Here is a 20,939-nt window from a genome sequence, read left to right as displayed (position 1 = left end):
AGAATTCATCTGAGGATATTTCCTTTTTCACCATAGCCCTCTATGGACTTCCAAATATCACTTTGCCAATTCCACAAGAACTGTCTTAGCGAAAGGCTTCTTGAGGGGAAAGCTCTAACTCTGTTAGATGATTTCACAGAACACAAAGACGTTTCTCAGAAAGCTTCTTTCTCTTTGTTATCGGAGGATATTTCCTTTGGCCCCATAGTCTTCCAAGGGATCCGAAATATCTGTTCTCAGATTCCACAGAAATAAGGCTAGCAAAGAGATCCACGAAATACAGATGTAACTCTGTGAGATGAATTAATAGAACACTAAGCAGTTTCTCAGAAAGCTTCTTTCCAGATTTCATCTGAGGATATTTCCTTTTTCACCGTAGCCCTCTATGGGCTTCCAAATATCACTTTGCCAATTCCACAAGAATTGTCTTAGCGAAAGGCTTCTTGAGGGGAAAGCTGTAACTCTGTGAGATGATTTCACAGAACACAAAGAAGTTTCTCAGAAAGCTTCTTTCTCTTTGTTATCGGAGGATATTTCCTTTGGCCCTATAGTCTTCAAAGGGATCCGAAATATCTGTTCTCAGATTCCACAGAAATAAGGCTAGCAAAGAGATCCATGAAATACAGATGTGACTCTGTGAGATGAATTAACAGAACACTAAGCACTTTCTCAGAAAGCTTCTTTCCAGATTTCATCTGAGGATATTTCCTTTTTCACCTTAGCCCTCTATGGGCTTCAAATATCACTTTGCCAATTCCACAAGAACTGTCTTAGCGAAAGGCTTCTTTAGGGGAAAGCTGTAACTCTGTGAGATGATTTCACAGAACACAAAGAAGTTTCTCAGAAAGCTTCTTTCTCTTTGTTATCGGAGGATATTTCCTTTGGCCCAATAGTCTTCCAAGGGATACGAAATATCTGTTCTCAGATTCCACAGAAATAAGGCTAGCATAGAGATCCACGAAATACAGATGTAACTCTGTGAGATGAATTTACAGAACACTAAGCATTTTCTCAGAAAGCTTCTTTCCAGATTTCATCTGACGATATTTCGTTTTTCAGCATAGCCCTCTATGGGCTTCCAAATATCACTTTGCCAATTCCAGAAGAACTGGCTCAGCGAAAGGCTTCTTGAGGGGAAAGCTGTAACTCTGTGAGATGATTTCACAGAACACAAAGAAGTTTCTCAGAAAGCTTCTTTCTCTTTGTTATCGGAGGATATTTCCTTTGGCCCTATAGTCTTCAAAGGGATCTGAAATATCTGTTCTCAGATTCCACAGAAATAAGGCTAGCAAAGTGATCCACGAAATACAGATGTAAATCTCAGAGATGAATTAACAGAACAGTAAGCACTTTCTCAGAAAGCTTCTTTCCAGATTTCACCTGAGGATGTTTCCTTTTTCACCATAGCCCTCTATGGGCTTCCAAATATCACTTTGCCAATTCCACAAGAACTGTCTTAGCGAAAGGCTTCTTGAGGTGAAAGCTGTAACTCTGTGAGATGATTTCTCAGAACACAAAGAAGTTTCTCAGAAAGCTTCTTTCTCTTTATTATCGGAGGATATTTCCTTTGGCCCTACGTCTTCAAAGGGATACGAAATATCTGTTCTCAGAATCCACAGAAATAAGGCTAGCAAAGAGATCCACGAAAAACAGATGTAACTCTGTGAGATGAATTAACAGAACACTAAGCAGTTTCTCATAAAGCTTCTTTCCAGATTTCATCTGGGGATAATTCCTTTTACACCATAGCCCTCTATGGGCTTCCAAATATCACTTTGCCAATTCCACAAGAAGTGTCTTAGCGAACGGCTTCTAGAAGGGAAAGCTGTAGCTCTGTGAGATGATTTCACAGAACACAAGGAAGTTTCCCAGAAAGCTTCTTTCTCTTTGTTATCGGAGGATATTTCCTTTGGTCCTATAGTCTTCCAAGGGATCTGAAATATCTGTTCTCAGACTCTGCAGAAATAAGGCTAGCAAAGAGATCCACGAAATACAGATATAACTCTGTGAGATGAATTAATAGAACACTAAGCAGTTTCTCATAAAGCTTCTTTCCAGATTTCATCTTAGGATATTTCCTTTTTCACCATAGCCCTACATGGGCTTCCAAATATCATTTTGCCAATTCCACAAGAACTGTCTTAGTGAAAGGCTTCTTGAGTGGAAAGCTGTAACTCTGTGAGATGATTTCACAGAACACAAAGAAGTTTCTCAGAAAGGTTCTTTCTCTTTGTTATCGGAGGATATTTCCTTGGCCCTATAGTCTTCAAAGGGATCCGAAATATCTGTTCTCAGATTCTACAGAGATAAGGCTAGCAAGGAGATCCACGAAATACAGATGTAACTCTGTGAGAGGAATTAACAGAACACTAAGCAGTTTCTCAGAAAGCTTCTTTCCAGATTTCATCTGAGGATATTTTCTTTTTCACCATAGCCCTCTATGGGCTTCCAAATATCACTTTGCCAATTCCACAAGAACTGTCTTAGCGAAAGGCTTCTTGAGGGGAAAGCTGTAACTCTGTGAGATGATTTCACAGAACACAAAGAAGTTTCTCAGAAAGCTTCTTTCTCTTTGTTATCGGAGGATATTTCCTTTGGCCCAGTAGTCTTCCAAGGGATCCGAAATATCTGTTCTCAGATTCCACAGAAATAAGGCTAGCAAAGAGATCCACGAAATACAGATGTAACTCTGTGAGATGAATTAACAGAACACTAAGCACTTTCTCAGAAAGCTTCTTTCCAGATTTCATCTGAGGATATTTTCTTTTTCACCATAGCCCTCTATGGGCTTCCAAATATCACTTTGCCAATTCCACAAGAACTGTCTTAGCGAATGGCTTCTTGAGGCGAAAGCTGTAACTCTGTGAGATGATTTCACAGAACAAAAAGAAGTTTCTCAGAAAGATTCTTTCTCTTTGTTATCGGAGGATATTCCCTTTGGCCCTGTAGTCTTCCAAGGGATCCAAAATATCTGTTCTCAGATTCCACAGAAATAAGTCTAGCAAAGAGATCCACGAAATACAGATGTAACTCTGTGAGATGAATTAACAGAACACTCAGTACTTTCTCAGAAAGCTTCTTTCCAGATTTCATCAGAGGATATTTCCATTTTCACCATGGCGCTCTATGGGCTTCCAAATATCACTTTGCCAATTCCACAAGAACTGTCTTAGCGAAAGGCTTCTTGAGGGGAAAGATGTAACTCTGTGAGATGATTTCATTGAACACAAAGAAGTTTCTCAGAAAGCTTCTTTCTCTTTGTAATCAGAGGATATTTCCTTTCGCCCTATAGTCTTCAAAGGGATCCGAAATATCTGTTCTCAGATTCCACAGAAATAAGGCTAGCAAAGAGATCCTCGAAATACAGATGTAACTCTGTGAGATGAATTAACAGAGCAGCAAGCAGTTTCTCAGAAATCTTCTTTCCAGAATTCATCTGACGATATTTTCTTTTTCACCGTAGCCCTCTATGGGCTTCCAAATATCACTTTGCCAGTTCCACAAGAACTGTCTTAGCGAAAGGCTTCTTGAGGGGAAAGCTGAAAATCTGAGAGATGATTTCACAGAACACAAAGAAGTTTCTCAGAAAGCTTCTTTTTCCTTGTTATCGGAGGATATTTCCTTTGGCCCTATAGTCATCAAAGGGATCCGAAATATCTGTTCTCAGATTCCACAGAAATAAGGCTAGCAAAGAGATCCACGAAATACAGATGTAAATCTGTGAGATCAATTAACAGAACACTGAGCAGTTTCTCAGAAAGCTTCTTTCCAGATTTAATCTGAGGATATTTCCTTTTTCACCGTAGCCCTCTATGGGCTTCCAAATATCACTTTGCCAATTCCACAAGAACTGTCTTAGCGAAAGGCTTCTTGAGGGGAAAGCTGTAACTCTGTGAGATGATTTCACAGAACACAAAGAAGTTTCTCAGAAAGCTTCTTTCTCTTTGTTATCGGAGGATATTTCCTTTGGTCCTATAGTCTTCCAAGGGATCCGAAATATCTGTTCTCAGATTCCACAGAAATAAGTCTACCAAAGAGATCCACGAAATACAGATGTAACTCTGTTAGATGGATTAACAGAACACAAGCAATTTCTCAGAAAGCTTCTTTCCAGATTTCATCTGAGGATATTTCCTTTTTCACCATAGCCCTCTATGGGTTTCCAAATATCACTTTGCCAATTCCACAGGAACTGTCTTAGCGAAAGGCTTCTTGAGGTGAAAGCTGTAACTCTGTGAGATGATTTCACAGAATACAAAGAAGTTTCTCAGAAATCTTCTTTCTCTTTGTTTTCGGAGGATATTTCCTTTGGCCCTATCGTCTTCAAAGGGATCCGAAATATCTGTTCTCAGTTTCCAGAGAAATAAGGCTAGCAAAGAGATGCACGAAATACAGATGAATCTCAGTGAGATCAATTAACAGAACACTAAGCAGTTTCTCAGAAAGCTTCTTTCCAGATTTCATCTGAGGATATTTCCATTTTCACCATAGCCCTCTATGGGCTTCCAAATATCACTTTGCCAATTCCACAAGAACTGCCTTAGCGAAAGGCTTCTTGAGGGGAAAGCAGTAACTCTGTGAGATGATTTCACAGAACACAAAGAAGTTTCTCAGAAAGCTTCTTTCTCTTTATTATCGGAGGATATTTCCTTGGGCCCTATCGCCTTCAAAGGCATCCGAAATATCTGTTCTCAGAATCCACAGAAATAAGGCTAGCAAAGAGATCCACGAAAAACAGATGTAACTCTGTGAGATGAATTAACAGAACACTAAGCAGTTTCTTATAAAGCTTCTTTCCAGATTTCATCTGACGATATTTCCTTTTTCACCATCGCCCTCTATGGGCTTCCAAATGTCACTTTGCCAATTCCACAAGAAATGTCTTAGCGAAAGGCTCCTTGAGGGGAAAGCTGTAACTCTGTGAGATGATTTCACAGAATACAAAGAAGTTTCTCAGATAGCTTCTTTCTCTTTGTTATCGGAGGATATTTCCTTTGGCCCTATAATCTTCCAAGGGATCTGAAATATCTGTTCTCAGATTCCACAGAAATAAGGATACCAAAGAGATCCACGAAATACAGATGTAACTCTCTGAGATGAATTAACAGAACAATAAGCAGTTTCTCAGAAAGCTTCTTTCCAGATTTCATCTGAGGATATTTCCTTTTTCACCATAACCCTCTAAGGGCTTCCAAATATCACTTTGCCAATTCCACAAGAACTGTCTTAGCGAAAGGCTTCCTGAGGTGAAAGCTGTAACTCTGTGAGATGATTTCACAGAATACAAAGAAGTTTCTCAGATAGCTTCTTTCTCATTGTTATCGGAGGATATTTCCTTTGGCCCTATAATCTTCAAAGGGATCCGAAATATCTGTTCTCATTTTCCACAGAAATAAGTCTAGCAAAGAGTACACGAAATACAGATGTAACTCTGTGAGATGAATTAACAGAACACCAAGCAGTTTCTCAGAAATCTTCTTTCCAGAATTCATCTGAGGATATTTCCTTTCTCAGCATAGCCCTCTATGGACTTCCAAATATCACTTTGCCAATTCCACAAGAACTGTCTTAGCGAAAGGCTTCTTGAGGGGAAAGCTGTAACTCTGTGAGATGATTTCACAGAACACAAAGAAGTTTCTCAGAAAGATTCTTTCTCTTTGTTATCGGAGGATATTCCCTTTGGCCCTGTAGTCTTCCAAGGGATCCAAAATATCTGTTCTCAGATTCCACAGAAATAAGTCTAGCAAAGAGATCCACGAAATACAGATGTAACTCTGTGAGATGAATTAACAGAACACTCAGTACTTTCTCAGAAAGCTTCTTTCCAGATTTCATCAGAGGATATTTCCATTTTCACCATGGCGCTCTATGGGCTTCCAAATATCACTTTGCCAATTCCACAAGAACTGTCTTAGCGAAAGGCTTCTTGAGGGGAAAGATGTAACTCTGTGAGATGATTTCATTGAACACAAAGAAGTTTCTCAGAAAGCTTCTTTCTCTTTGTAATCAGAGGATATTTCCTTTCGCCCTATAGTCTTCAAAGGGATCCGAAATATCTGTTCTCAGATTCCACAGAAATAAGGCTAGCAAAGAGATCCTCGAAATACAGATGTAACTCTGTGAGATGAATTAACAGAGCAGCAAGCAGTTTCTCAGAAATCTTCTTTCCAGAATTCATCTGACGATATTTTCTTTTTCACCGTAGCCCTCTATGGGCTTCCAAATATCACTTTGCCAGTTCCACAAGAACTGTCTTAGCGAAAGGCTTCTTGAGGGGAAAGCTGAAAATCTGAGAGATGATTTCACAGAACACAAAGAAGTTTCTCAGAAAGCTTCTTTTTCCTTGTTATCGGAGGATATTTCCTTTGGCCCTATAGTCATCAAAGGGATCCGAAATATCTGTTCTCAGATTCCACAGAAATAAGGCTAGCAAAGAGATCCACGAAATACAGATGTAAATCTGTGAGATCAATTAACAGAACACTGAGCAGTTTCTCAGAAAGCTTCTTTCCAGATTTAATCTGAGGATATTTCCTTTTTCACCGTAGCCCTCTATGGGCTTCCAAATATCACTTTGCCAATTCCACAAGAACTGTCTTAGCGAAAGGCTTCTTGAGGGGAAAGCTGTAACTCTGTGAGATGATTTCACAGAACACAAAGAAGTTTCTCAGAAAGCTTCTTTCACTTTGTTATCGGAGGATATTTCCTTTGGTCCTATAGTCTTCCAAGGGATCCTAAATATCTGTTTTCAGATTCCACAGAAATAATTCTACCAAAGAGATCCACGAAATACAGATGTAACTCTGTTAGATGGATTAACAGAACACAAGCAATTTCTCAGAAAGCTTCTTTCCAGATTTCATCTGAGGATATTTCCTTTTTCACCATAGCCCTCTATGGGTTTCCAAATATCACTTTGCCAATTCCACAGGAACTGTCTTAGCGAAAGGCTTCTTGAGGTGAAAGCTGTAACTATGTGAGATGATTTCACAGAATACAAAGAAGTTTCTCAGAAATCTTCTTTCTCTTTGTTATCGGAGGATATTTCCTTTGGCCCTATCGTCTTCAAAGGGATCCGAAATATCTGTTCTCAGTTTCCAGAGAAATAAGGCTAGCAAAGAGATGCACGAAATACAGATGAATCTCAGTGAGATCAATTAACAGAACACTAAGCAGTTTCTCAGAAAGCTTCTTTCCAGATTTCATCTGAGGATATTTCCATTTTCACCATAGCCCTCTATGGGCTTCCAAATATCACTTTGCCAATTCCACAAGAACTGCCTTAGCGAAAGGCTTCTTGAGGGGAAAGCAGTAACTCTGTGAGATGATTTCACAGAACACAAAGAAGTTTCTCAGAAAGCTTCTTTCTCTTTATTATCGGAGGATATTTCCTTGGGCCCTTTCGCCTTCAAAGGCATCCGAAATATCTGTTCTCAGAATCCACAGAAATAAGGCTAGCAAAGAGATCCACGAAAAACAGATGTAACTCTGTGAGATGAATTAACAGAACACTAAGCAGTTTCTTATAAAGCTTCTTTCCAGATTTCATCTGACGATGTTTCCTTTTTCACCATCGCCCTCTATGGGCTTCCAAATGTCACTTTGCCAATTCCACAAGAAATGTCTTAGCGAAAGGCTCCTTGAGGGGAAAGCTGTAACTCTGTGAGATGATTTCACAGAATACAAAGAAGTTTCTCAGATAGCTTCTTTCTCTTTGTTATCGGAGGATATTTCCTTTGGCCCTATAATCTTCCAAGGGATCCGAAATATCTGTTCTCAGATTCCACAGAAATAAGGATACCAAAGAGATCCACGAAATACAGATGTAACTCTCTGAGATGAATTAACAGAACAATAAGCAGTTTCTCAGAAAGCTTCTTTCCAGATTTCATCTGAGGATATTTCCTTTTTCACCATAACCCTCTAAGGGCTTCCAAATATCACTTTGCCAATTCCACAAGAACTGTCTTAGCGAAAGGCTTCCTGAGGTGAAAGCTGTAACTCTGTGAGATGATTTCACAGAATACAAAGAAGTTTCTCAGATAGCTTCTTTCTCATTGTTATCGGAGGATATTTCCTTTGGCCCTATAATCTTCAAAGGGATCCGAAATATCTGTTCTCATTTTCCACAGAAATAAGTCTAGCAAAGAGTACACGAAATACAGATGTAACTCTGTGAGATGAATTAACAGAACACCAAGCAGTTTCTCAGAAATCTTCTTTCCAGAATTCATCTGAGGATATTTCCTTTTTCAGCATAGCCCTCTATGGACTTCCAAATATCACTTTGCCAATTCCACAAGAACTGTCTTAGCGAAAGGCTTCTTGAGGGGAAAGCTCTAACTCTGTTAGATGATTTCACAGAACACAAAGAAGTTTCTCAGAAAGCTTCTTTCTCTTTGTTATCGGAGGATATTTCCTTTGGCCCTATAGTCTTCCAAGGGATCCGAAATATCTGTTCTGAGTTTCCACAGAAATAAGGCTAGCAAAGAGATCCACGAAATACAGATGTAAATCTGTGAGATGAATTAACAGAACACTAAGCAGTTTCTCAGAAATCTTCTTTCTAGATTTCATCTGAGGATATATCCTTTTTCACCGTAGCCCTCTATGGGCTTCCAAATATCACTTTGCCAATTCCACAAGAACTGTCGTAGCGAAAGGCTTCTTGAGGGGAAAGCTGTAACTCTGTGAGATGATTTCACAGAACACAAAGAAGTTTCTCAGTAAGCTTCTTTCTCTTTGTTATCGGAGGATATTTCCTTTGGCCCTATAGTCTTCAAAGGGATCTGAAATATCTGTTCTCAGATTCCACAGCAATAAGGCTACCAAATACATCCACGAAATACAGATGTAACTCTGTGAGATGAATTAATAGAACACTAAGCAGTTTCTCAGAAAGCTTCTTTCCAGATTTCATCTGAGGATATTTCCTTTTTCACCGTAGCCCTCTATGGGCTTCCAAATATCACTTTGCCAATTCCACAAGAATTGTCTTAGCGAAAGGCTTCTTGAGGGGAAAGCTGTAACTCTGTGAGATGATTTCACAGAACACAAAGAAGTTTCTCAGAAAGCTTCTTTCTCTTTGTTATCGGAGGATATTTCCTTTGGCCCTATAGTCTTCAAAGGGATCCGAAATATCTGTTCTCAGATTCCACAGAAATAAGGCTAGCAAAGAGATCCATGAAATACAGATGTAACTCTGTGAGATGAATTAACAGAACACTAAGCACTTTCTCAGAAAGCTTCTTTCCAGATTTCATCTGAGGATATTTCCTTTTTCACCATAGCCCTCTAGGGGCTTCAAATATCACTTTGCCAATTCCACAAGAACTGTCTTAGCGAAAGGCTTCTTGAAGGGAAAGCTGTAACTCTGTGAGATGATTTCACAGAACACAAAGAAGTTTCTCAGAAAGCTTCTTTCTCTTTGTTATCGGAGGATAGTTCCTTTGGCCCTATAGTCTTCAAAGGGATCCGAAATATCTGTTCTCAGATTCCACAGAAATAAGGCTAGCATAGAGATCCACGAAATACAGATGTAACTCAGTGAGATGAATTAACAGAACACTAAGCATTTTCTCAGAAAGCTTCTTTCCTGATTTCATCTGACGATATTTCCTTTTTCAGCATAGCCCTCTATGGGCTTCCAAATATCACTTTGCCAATTCCACAAGAACTGGGTCAGCGAAAGGCTTCTTGAGGGGAAAGCTGTAACTCTGTGAGATGATTTCACAGAACACAAAGAAGTTTCTCAGAAAGCTTCTTTCTCTTTGTTATCGGAGGATATTTCCTTTGGCCCTATAGTCTTCAAAGGGATCTGAAATATCTGTTCTCAGATTCCACAGCAATAAGGCTACCAAATAGATCCACGAAATACAGATGTAACTCTGTGAGATGAATTAATAGAACACTAAGCAGTTTCTCAGAAAGCTTCTTTCCAGATTTCATCTGAGGATATTTCCTTTTTCACCGTAGCCCTCTATGGGCTTCCAAATATCACTTTGCCAATTCCACAAGAATTGTCTTAGCGAAAGGCTTCTTGAGGGGAAAGCTGTAACTCTGTGAGATGATTTCACAGAACACAAAGAAGTTTCTCAGAAAGCTTCTTTCTCTTTGTTATCGGAGGATATTTCCTTTGGCCCTATAGTCTTCAAAGGGATCCGAAATATCTGTTCTCAGATTCCACAGAAATAAGGCTAGCAAAGAGATCCATGAAATACAGATGTAACTCTGTGAGATGAATTAACAGAACACTAAGCACTTTCTCAGAAAGCTTCTTTCCAGATTTCATCTGAGGATATTTCCTTTTTCACCATAGCCCTCTAGGGGCTTCAAATATCACTTTGCCAATTCCACAAGAACTGTCTTAGCGAAAGGCTTCTTGAAGGGAAAGCTGTAACTCTGTGAGATGATTTCACAGAACACAAAGAAGTTTCTCAGAAAGCTTCTTTCTCTTTGTTATCGGAGGATAGTTCCTTTGGCCCTATAGTCTTCAAAGGGATCCGAAATATCTGTTCTCAGATTCCACAGAAATAAGGCTAGCAAAGAGATCCACGAAATACAGATGTAACTCTGTGAGATGAATTAACAGAACACTAAGCACTTTCTCAGAAAGCTTCTTTCCAGATTTCATCTGAGGATATTTTCTTTTTCACCATAGCCCTCTATGGGCTTCCAAATATCACTTTGCCAATTCCACAAGAACTGTCTTAGCGAATGGCTTCTTGAGGCGAAAGCTGTAACTCTGTGAGATGATTTCACAGAACAAAAAGAAGTTTCTCAGAAAGATTCTTTCTCTTTGTTATCGGAGGATATTCCCTTTGGCCCTGTAGTCTTCCAAGGGATCCAAAATATCTGTTCTCAGATTCCACAGAAATAAGTCTAGCAAAGAGATCCACGAAATACAGATGTAACTCTGTGAGATGAATTAACAGAACACTCAGTACTTTCTCAGAAAGCTTCTTTCCAGATTTCATCAGAGGATATTTCCATTTTCACCATGGCGCTCTATGGGCTTCCAAATATCACTTTGCCAATTCCACAAGAACTGTCTTAGCGAAAGGCTTCTTGAGGGGAAAGATGTAACTCTGTGAGATGATTTCATTGAACACAAAGAAGTTTCTCAGAAAGCTTCTTTCTCTTTGTAATCAGAGGATATTTCCTTTCGCCCTATAGTCTTCAAAGGGATCCGAAATATCTGTTCTCAGATTCCACAGAAATAAGGCTAGCAAAGAGATCCTCGAAATACAGATGTAACTCTGTGAGATGAATTAACAGAGCAGCAAGCAGTTTCTCAGAAATCTTCTTTCCAGAATTCATCTGACGATATTTTCTTTTTCACCGTAGCCCTCTATGGGCTTCCAAATATCACTTTGCCAGTTCCACAAGAACTGTCTTAGCGAAAGGCTTCTTGAGGGGAAAGCTGAAAATCTGAGAGATGATTTCACAGAACACAAAGAAGTTTCTCAGAAAGCTTCTTTTTCCTTGTTATCGGAGGATATTTCCTTTGGCCCTATAGTCATCAAAGGGATCCGAAATATCTGTTCTCAGATTCCACAGAAATAAGGCTAGCAAAGAGATCCACGAAATACAGATGTAAATCTGTGAGATCAATTAACAGAACACTGAGCAGTTTCTCAGAAAGCTTCTTTCCAGATTTAATCTGAGGATATTTCCTTTTTCACCGTAGCCCTCTATGGGCTTCCAAATATCACTTTGCCAATTCCACAAGAACTGTCTTAGCGAAAGGCTTCTTGAGGGGAAAGCTGTAACTCTGTGAGATGATTTCACAGAACACAAAGAAGTTTCTCAGAAAGCTTCTTTCTCTTTGTTATCGGAGGATATTTCCTTTGGTCCTATAGTCTTCCAAGGGATCCGAAATATCTGTTCTCAGATTCCACAGAAATAAGTCTACCAAAGAGATCCACGAAATACAGATGTAACTCTGTTAGATGGATTAACAGAACACAAGCAATTTCTCAGAAAGCTTCTTTCCAGATTTCATCTGAGGATATTTCCTTTTTCACCATAGCCCTCTATGGGTTTCCAAATATCACTTTGCCAATTCCACAGGAACTGTCTTAGCGAAAGGCTTCTTGAGGTGAAAGCTGTAACTCTGTGAGATGATTTCACAGAATACAAAGAAGTTTCTCAGAAATCTTCTTTCTCTTTGTTTTCGGAGGATATTTCCTTTGGCCCTATCGTCTTCAAAGGGATCCGAAATATCTGTTCTCAGTTTCCAGAGAAATAAGGCTAGCAAAGAGATGCACGAAATACAGATGAATCTCAGTGAGATCAATTAACAGAACACTAAGCAGTTTCTCAGAAAGCTTCTTTCCAGATTTCATCTGAGGATATTTCCATTTTCACCATAGCCCTCTATGGGCTTCCAAATATCACTTTGCCAATTCCACAAGAACTGCCTTAGCGAAAGGCTTCTTGAGGGGAAAGCAGTAACTCTGTGAGATGATTTCACAGAACACAAAGAAGTTTCTCAGAAAGCTTCTTTCTCTTTATTATCGGAGGATATTTCCTTGGGCCCTATCGCCTTCAAAGGCATCCGAAATATCTGTTCTCAGAATCCACAGAAATAAGGCTAGCAAAGAGATCCACGAAAAACAGATGTAACTCTGTGAGATGAATTAACAGAACACTAAGCAGTTTCTTATAAAGCTTCTTTCCAGATTTCATCTGACGATATTTCCTTTTTCACCATCGCCCTCTATGGGCTTCCAAATGTCACTTTGCCAATTCCACAAGAAATGTCTTAGCGAAAGGCTCCTTGAGGGGAAAGCTGTAACTCTGTGAGATGATTTCACAGAATACAAAGAAGTTTCTCAGATAGCTTCTTTCTCTTTGTTATCGGAGGATATTTCCTTTGGCCCTATAATCTTCCAAGGGATCTGAAATATCTGTTCTCAGATTCCACAGAAATAAGGATACCAAAGAGATCCACGAAATACAGATGTAACTCTCTGAGATGAATTAACAGAACAATAAGCAGTTTCTCAGAAAGCTTCTTTCCAGATTTCATCTGAGGATATTTCCTTTTTCACCATAACCCTCTAAGGGCTTCCAAATATCACTTTGCCAATTCCACAAGAACTGTCTTAGCGAAAGGCTTCCTGAGGTGAAAGCTGTAACTCTGTGAGATGATTTCACAGAATACAAAGAAGTTTCTCAGATAGCTTCTTTCTCATTGTTATCGGAGGATATTTCCTTTGGCCCTATAATCTTCAAAGGGATCCGAAATATCTGTTCTCATTTTCCACAGAAATAAGTCTAGCAAAGAGTACACGAAATACAGATGTAACTCTGTGAGATGAATTAACAGAACACCAAGCAGTTTCTCAGAAATCTTCTTTCCAGAATTCATCTGAGGATATTTCCTTTCTCAGCATAGCCCTCTATGGACTTCCAAATATCACTTTGCCAATTCCACAAGAACTGTCTTAGCGAAAGGCTTCTTGAGGGGAAAGCTGTAACTCTGTGAGATGATTTCACAGAACACAAAGAAGTTTCTCAGAAAGATTCTTTCTCTTTGTTATCGGAGGATATTCCCTTTGGCCCTGTAGTCTTCCAAGGGATCCAAAATATCTGTTCTCAGATTCCACAGAAATAAGTCTAGCAAAGAGATCCACGAAATACAGATGTAACTCTGTGAGATGAATTAACAGAACACTCAGTACTTTCTCAGAAAGCTTCTTTCCAGATTTCATCAGAGGATATTTCCATTTTCACCATGGCGCTCTATGGGCTTCCAAATATCACTTTGCCAATTCCACAAGAACTGTCTTAGCGAAAGGCTTCTTGAGGGGAAAGATGTAACTCTGTGAGATGATTTCATTGAACACAAAGAAGTTTCTCAGAAAGCTTCTTTCTCTTTGTAATCAGAGGATATTTCCTTTCGCCCTATAGTCTTCAAAGGGATCCGAAATATCTGTTCTCAGATTCCACAGAAATAAGGCTAGCAAAGAGATCCTCGAAATACAGATGTAACTCTGTGAGATGAATTAACAGAGCAGCAAGCAGTTTCTCAGAAATCTTCTTTCCAGAATTCATCTGACGATATTTTCTTTTTCACCGAAGCCCTCTATGGGCTTCCAAATATCACTTTGCCAGTTCCACAAGAACTGTCTTAGCGAAAGGCTTCTTGAGGGGAAACCTGAAAATCTGAGAGATGATTTCACAGAACACAAAGAAGTTTCTCAGAAAGCTTCTTTTTCCTTGTTATCGGAGGATATTTCCTTTGGCCCTATAGTCATCAAAGGGATCCGAAATATCTGTTCTCAGATTCCACAGAAATAAGGCTAGCAAAGAGATCCACGAAATACAGATGTAAATCTGTGAGATCAATTAACAGAACACTGAGCAGTTTCTCAGAAAGCTTCTTTCCAGATTTAATCTGAGGATATTTCCTTTTTCACCGTAGCCCTCTATGGGCTTCCAAATATCACTTTGCCAATTCCACAAGAACTGTCTTAGCGAAAGGCTTCTTGAGGGGAAAGCTGTAACTCTGTGAGATGATTTCACAGAACACAAAGAAGTTTCTCAGAAAGCTTCTTTCTCTTTGTTATCGGAGGATATTTCCTTTGGTCCTATAGTCTTCCAAGGGATCCTAAATATCTGTTCTCAGATTCCACAGAAATAAGTCTACCAAAGAGATCCACGAAATACAGATGTAACTCTGTTAGATGGATTAACAGAACACAAGCAATTTCTCAGAAAGCTTCTTTCCAGATTTCATCTGAGGATATTTCCTTTTTCACCATAGCCCTCTATGGGTTTCCAAATATCACTTTGCCAATTCCACAGGAACTGTCTTAGCGAAAGGCTTCTTGAGGTGAAAACTGTAACTCTGTGAGATGATTTCACAGAATACAAAGAAGTTTCTCAGAAATCTTCTTTCTCTTTGTTATCGGAGGATATTTCCTTTGGCCCTATCGTCTTCAAAGGGATCCGAAATATCTGTTCTCAGTTTCCAGAGAAATAAGGCTAGCAAAGAGATGCACGAAATACAGATGAATCTCAGTGAGATCAATTAACAGAACACTAAGCAGTTTCTCAGAAAGCTTCTTTCCAGATTTCATCTGAGGATATTTCCATTTTCACCATAGCCCTCTATGGGCTTCCAAATATCACTTTGCCAATTCCACAAGAACTGCCTTAGCGAAAGGCTTCTTGAGGGGAAAGCAGTAACTCTGTGAGATGATTTCACAGAACACAAAGAAGTTTCTCAGAAAGCTTCTTTCTCTTTATTATCGGAGGATATTTCCTTGGGCCCTATCGCCTTCAAAGGCATCCGAAATATCTGTTCTCAGAATCCACAGAAATAAGGCTAGCAAAGAGATCCACGAAAAACAGATGTAACTCTGTGAGATGAATTAACAGAACACTAAGCAGTTTCTTATAAAGCTTCTTTCCAGATTTCATCTGACGATATTTCCTTTTTCACCATCGCCCTCTATGGGCTTCCAAATGTCACTTTGCCAATTCCACAAGAAATGTCTTAGCGAAAGGCTCCTTGAGGGGAAAGCTGTAACTCTGTGAGATGATTTCACAGAATACAAAGAAGTTTCTCAGATAGCTTCTTTCTCTTTGTTATCGGAGGATATTTACTTTGGCCCTATAATCTTCCAAGGGATCCGAAATATCTGTTCTCAGATTCCACAGAAATAAGGATACCAAAGAGATCCACGAAATACAGATGTAACTCTCTGAGATGAATTAACAGAACAATAAGCAGTTTCTCAGAAAGCTTCTTTCCAGATTTCATCTGAGGATATTTCCTTTTTCACCATAACCCTCTAAGGGCTTCCAAATATCACTTTGCCAATTCCACAAGAACTGTCTTAGCGAAAGGCTTCCTGAGGTGAAAGCTGTAACTCTGTGAGATGATTTCACAGAATACAAAGAAGTTTCTCAGATAGCTTCTTTCTCATTGTTATCGGAGGATATTTCCTTTGGCCCTATAATCTTCAAAGGGATCCGAAATATCTGTTCTCATTTTCCACAGAAATAAGTCTAGCAAAGAGTACACGAAATACAGATGTAACTCTGTGAGATGAATTAACAGAACACCAAGCAGTTTCTCAGAAATCTTCTTTCCAGAATTCATCTGAGGATATTTCCTTTTTCAGCATAGCCCTCTATGGACTTCCAAATATCACTTTGCCAATTCCACAAGAACTGTCTTAGCGAAAGGCTTCTTGAGGGGAAAGCTCTAACTCTGTTAGATGATTTCACAGAACACAAAGAAGTTTCTCAGAAAGCTTCTTTCTCTTTGTTATCGGAGGATATTTCCTTTGGCCCTATAGTCTTCCAAGGGATCCGAAATATCTGTTCTGAGTTTCCACAGAAATAAGGCTAGCAAAGAGATCCACGAAATACAGATGTAAATCTGTGAGATGAATTAACAGAACACTAAGCAGTTTCTCAGAAATCTTCTTTCTAGATTTCATCTGAGGATATATCCTTTTTCACCGTAGCCCTCTATGGGCTTCCAAATATCACTTTGCCAATTCCACAAGAACTGTCGTAGCGAAAGGCTTCTTGAGGGGAAAGCTGTAACTCTGTGAGATGATTTCACAGAACACAAAGAAGTTTCTCAGTAAGCTTCTTTCTCTTTGTTATCGGAGGATATTTCCTTTGGCCCTATAGTCTTCAAAGGGATCTGAAATATCTGTTCTCAGATTCCACAGCAATAAGGCTACCAAATACATCCACGAAATACAGATGTAACTCTGTGAGATGAATTAATAGAACACTAAGCAGTTTCTCAGAAAGCTTCTTTCCAGATTTCATCTGAGGATATTTCCTTTTTCACCGTAGCCCTCTATGGGCTTCCAAATATCACTTTGCCAATTCCACAAGAATTGTCTTAGCGAAAGGCTTCTTGAGGGGAAAGCTGTAACTCTGTGAGATGATTTCACAGAACACAAAGAAGTTTCTCAGAAAGCTTCTTTCTCTTTGTTATCGGAGGATATTTCCTTTGGCCCTATAGTCTTCAAAGGGATCCGAAATATCTGTTCTCAGATTCCACAGAAATAAGGCTAGCAAAGAGATCCATGAAATACAGATGTAACTCTGTGAGATGAATTAACAGAACACTAAGCACTTTCTCAGAAAGCTTCTTTCCAGATTTCATCTGAGGATATTTCCTTTTTCACCATAGCCCTCTAGGGGCTTCAAATATCACTTTGCCAATTCCACAAGAACTGTCTTAGCGAAAGGCTTCTTGAAGGGAAAGCTGTAACTCTGTGAGATGATTTCACAGAACACAAAGAAGTTTCTCAGAAAGCTTCTTTCTCTTTGTTATCGGAGGATAGTTCCTTTGGCCCTATAGTCTTCAAAGGGATCCGAAATATCTGTTCTCAGATTCCACAGAAATAAGGCTAGCATAGAGATCCACGAAATACAGATGTAACTCAGTGAGATGAATTAACAGAACACTAAGCATTTTCTCAGAAAGCTTCTTTCCTGATTTCATCTGACGATATTTCCTTTTTCAGCATAGCCCTCTATGGGCTTCCAAATATCACTTTGCCAATTCCACAAGAACTGGGTCAGCGAAAGGCTTCTTGAGGGGAAAGCTGTAACTCTGTGAGATGATTTCACAGAACACAAAGAAGTTTCTCAGAAAGCTTCTTTCTCTTTGTTATCGGAGGATATTTCCTTTGGCCCTATAGTCTTCAAAGGGATCTGAAATATCTGTTCTCAGATTCCACAGCAATAAGGCTACCAAATAGATCCACGAAATACAGATGTAACTCTGTGAGATGAATTAATAGAACACTAAGCAGTTTCTCAGAAAGCTTCTTTCCAGATTTCATCTGAGGATATTTCCTTTTTCACCGTAGCCCTCTATGGGCTTCCAAATATCACTTTGCCAATTCCACAAGAATTGTCTTAGCGAAAGGCTTCTTGAGGGGAAAGCTGTAACTCTGTGAGATGATTTCACAGAACACAAAGAAGTTTCTCAGAAAGCTTCTTTCTCTTTGTTATCGGAGGATATTTCCTTTGGCCCTATAGTCTTCAAAGGGATCCGAAATATCTGTTCTCAGATTCCACAGAAATAAGGCTAGCAAAGAGATCCATGAAATACAGATGTAACTCTGTGAGATGAATTAACAGAACACTAAGCACTTTCTCAGAAAGCTTCTTTCCAGATTTCATCTGAGGATATTTCCTTTTTCACCATAGCCCTCTAGGGGCTTCAAATATCACTTTGCCAATTCCACAAGAACTGTCTTAGCGAAAGGCTTCTTGAAGGGAAAGCTGTAACTCTGTGAGATGATTTCACAGAACACAAAGAAGTTTCTCAGAAAGCTTCTTTCTCTTTGTTATCGGAGGATAGTTCCTTTGGCCCTATAGTCTTCAAAGGGATCCGAAATATCTGTTCTCAGATTCCACAGAAATAAGGCTAGCATAGAGATCCACGAAATACAGATGTAACTCAGTGAGATGAATTAACAGAACACTAAGCATTTTCTCAGAAAGCTTCTTTCCTGATTTCATCTGACGATATTTCCTTTTTCAGCATAGCCCTCTATGGGCTTCCAAATATCACTTTGCCAATTCCACAAGAACTGGGTCAGCGAAAGGCTTCTTGAGGGGAAAGCTGTAACTCTGTGAGATGATTTCACAGAACACAAAGAAGTTTCTCAGAAAGCTTCTTTCTCTTTGTTATCGGAGGATATTTCCTTTGGCCCTATAGTCTTCAATGGGATCCGAAATATCTGTTCTCAGAATCCACAGAAATAAGGCTAGCAAAGAGATCCACGAAAAACAGATGTAACTCTGTGAGATGAATTAACAGAACACTAAGCAGTTTCTCATAAAGCTTCTTTCCAGATTTCATCTGGGGATAATTCCTTTTACACCATAGCCCTCTATGGGCTTCCAAATATCACTTTGCCAATTCCACAAGAACTGTCTTAGCGAACGGCTTCTAGAAGGGAAAGCTGTAGCTCTGTGAGATGATTTCACAGAACACAAGGAAGTTTCCCAGAAAGCTTCTTTCTCTTTGTTATCGGAGGATATTTCCTTTGGTCCTATAGTCTTCCAAGGGATCTGAAATATCTGTTCTCAGACTCTGCAGAAAAAAGCTAGCAAAGAGATCCACGAAATACAGATATAGCTCTGTGAGATGAATTAATAGAACACTAAGCAGTTTCTCATAAAGCTTCTTTCCAGATTTCATCTGAGGATATTTCCTTTTTAACCATAGCCCTACATGGGCTTCCAAATATCATTTTGCCAATTCCACAAGAACTGTCTTAGTGAAAGGCTTCTTGAGTGGAAAGCTGTAACTCTGTGAGATGATTTCACAGAACACAAAGAAGTTTCTCAGAAAGGTTCTTTCTCTTTGTTATCGGAGGATATTTCCTTGGCCCTATAGTCTTCCAAGGGATCCGAAATATCTGTTCTCAGATTCTACAGAGATAAGGCTAGCAAGGAGATCCACGAAATACAGATGTAACTCTGTGAGATGAATTAACAGAACACTAAGCAGTTTCTCAGAAAGCTTCTTTCCAGATTTCATCTGAGGATATTTTCTTTTTCACCATAGCCCTCTATGGGCTTCCAAATATCACTTTGCCAATTCCACAAGAACTGTCTTAGCGAAAGGCTTCTTAAGAGGAAAGCTGTAACTCTGTGAGATGATTTCACAGAACACAAAGAAGTTTCTCAGAAAGCTTCTTTCTCTTTGTTATCGGAGGATATTTCCTTTGGCCCAGTAGTCTTCCAAGGGATCCGAAATATCTGTTCTCAGATTCCACAGAAATAAGGCTAGCAAAGAGATCCACGAAATACAGATGTAACTCTGTGAGATGAATTAACAGAACACTAAGCACTTTCTCACAAAGCTTCTTTCCAGATTTCATCTGAGGATATTTTCTTTTTCACCATAGCACTCTAAGGGCTTCCAAATATCACTTTGCCAATTCCACAAGAACTGTCTTAGCGAATGGCTTCTTGAGGCGAAAGCTGTAACTCTGTGAGATGATTTCACAGAACACAAAGGAGTTTCTCAGAAAGCTTCTTTCTCTTTGTTATCGGAGGATATTCCCTTTGGCCCTGTAGTCTTCCAAGGGATCCAAAATATCTGTTCACAGATTCCACAGAAATAAGTCTAGCAAAGAGATCCACGAAATACAGATGTAACTCTGTGAGATGAATTAACAGAACACTAAGTACTTTCTCAGAAAGCTTCTTTCCAAATTTCATCAGAGGATATTTCCATTTTCAACATGGCGCTCTATGGGCTTCCAAATATCACTTTGCCAATTCCACAAGAACTGTCTTAGCGAAAGGCTTCTTGAGGGGAAAGATGTAACTCTGTGAGATGATTTCATAGAACACAAAGAAGTTTCTCAGAAAGCTTCTTTCTCTTTGTAATCAGAGGATATTTCCTTTCGCCCTATAGTCTTCAAAGGGATCCGAAATATCTGTTCTCAGATTCCACAGAAATAAGGCTAGCAAAGAGATCCTCGAAATACAGAAGTAACTCTGTGAGATGAATTAATAGAACACTAAGCAGTTTCTCAGAAAGCTTCTTTCCAGATTTCATCTGAGGATATTTCCTTTTTCACCGTAGCCCTCTATGGGCTTCCAAATATCACTTTGCCAATTCCACAAGAATTGTCTTAGCGCAAGGCTTCTTGAGGGGAAAGCTGTAACTCTGTGAGATGATTTCACAGAACACAAAGAAGTTTCTCAGAAAGCTTCTTTCTCTTTGTTATCGGAGGATATTTCCTTTGGCCCTATAGTCTTCAAAGGGATCCGAAATATCTGTTCTCAGATTCCACAGAAATAAGGCTAGCAAAGAGATCCATGAAAAACAGATGTAACTCTGTGAGATGAATTAACAGAACACAAAGCACTTTCTCAGAAAGCTTCTTTCCAGATTTCATCTGAGGATATTTCCTTTTTCACCA

Source organism: Macaca mulatta, chromosome 13 (genome assembly GCF_049350105.2).
Source record: "Macaca mulatta isolate MMU2019108-1 chromosome 13, T2T-MMU8v2.0, whole genome shotgun sequence".
Classification (NCBI taxonomy): Eukaryota; Metazoa; Chordata; class Mammalia; order Primates; family Cercopithecidae; genus Macaca; species Macaca mulatta.
This window is presented reverse-complemented; position numbering follows the sequence as displayed.